This window comes from Octodon degus, unplaced genomic scaffold, assembly GCF_000260255.1.
Source record: "Octodon degus isolate 3935 unplaced genomic scaffold, OctDeg1.0 scaffold00026, whole genome shotgun sequence".
NCBI lineage: Eukaryota > Metazoa > Chordata > Mammalia > Rodentia > Octodontidae > Octodon > Octodon degus.
In genome coordinates this window covers 5,026,188-5,027,451 of record NW_004524602.1, presented here as the reverse complement: position 1 = coordinate 5,027,451, position 1,264 = coordinate 5,026,188, and the positions used below count along the sequence as shown (strand labels likewise).

Here is a 1,264-nt window from a genome sequence, read left to right as displayed (position 1 = left end):
TTTTTGTGTGGAACCGGGGATTGAATTCAGGCCCTTGTGCTTGCCAGGGAAGCGCTTATTCCACTGAGCCATCTTCCCGGCCCCCCAACTTTCAAGTAGGTAGCAGAAAACCCGCATCTGAAATCCATGGTGGTCTGCACCAAAATCTATGCTCTTCCTGTCATGATGTATATAACTCAGCTATCTGTTCACTGAAATGGCTAAACGCTGGGGTCAGGAGTTTCCCAGGAAACAGGGAAGTGCTCCACCTCTCCCACCTCATGCTAAGCTCTTATGTAAACAAGTGACAGCTGGCAGTATCCCACTATCTCTCACCAGCTCAGCCCCAACTTGTTCCCAAGCAACTGTACCTTAGGGTTAAAGGCCAGAGTCTTAGGATCAGTGGGGTCCACCACAGAGGGATAAGGCTCAAAGATGATGCTCTTTCTCGGGGACTCCAGCGCTGCCCTACACATGGCCACCAGCAGGTCCACCACCTGAGAGGAAAGCGAAGGACAGCGACAGAATTTTACAAGTCCCTTGGAACTTGAATTTCTCCTTGGTGTTTCTTCTCAAAGCAAATACTTTCATGGCGTTTTGTTTAGAAAACACAAGCTCATTATAAAGTCAAGATACAGCCAAGGCATGCAAGAAAATATACATCACCTTCCAGAAATTTCTCTTCTCACCCGCATCCCTCCCCTTCCTTCCTTCCTGGAGGCTGAAGCCAGGATTTATGCATGCTAAGCACAGGTAACGCTTGCTGTTCAGTAATTCTACTTTAGGCCCTCGAGCCTGTACCACCAAGTCAGGCTCTGTATTTGGTTTTTGAAACAGGATCCCACTGTGTAATTCAGGCTGTCCTTGAACTATGTTACCCAGACTGGATTTGAACTCAAAGCAATCTTCCTACCTTCCAAGTGCTGAGATTACAGGCATGTGCTACCATGCCAGGCCCTGTATTTCCTTTCTATTAACTATGCGTTAAACTTTCTATCCACTAATGGTAATTGTGGAGTGTTTTCATGTAAGGATATACCATCATTTAACTGGACTCATTATAGTTTCGGATGTACCTACATCTTGGTTTATGGTTTTGACCCAGGGTTTCACTATGCATTTCAGGCTGGCCTTGAATTCACTTTGCAGCCCAGGTTGGACTGAAACCTACATCAAGCCTCCTGCTTCGGCTTTTTTTTTTTTTGGCGGGACCAGGGATTGAACTCAGGTCCTTGCGCTTGCCAGGTAAGTGCTTATTCCACTGAGCCATTTCCCCGGGCCCTGC

At 47.0% G+C, this 1,264-nt stretch overlaps 1 protein-coding gene across 1 annotated transcript in view; it reads right to left on the bottom strand.

Moving 5' to 3' along the window:
* Parp6 (poly(ADP-ribose) polymerase family member 6) overlaps positions 1–1,264 on the bottom strand; it is a 42,641-nt gene that overhangs the window by 12,905 nt on the left and 28,472 nt on the right. The gene's annotated exons all lie outside the window — the stretch shown is intronic.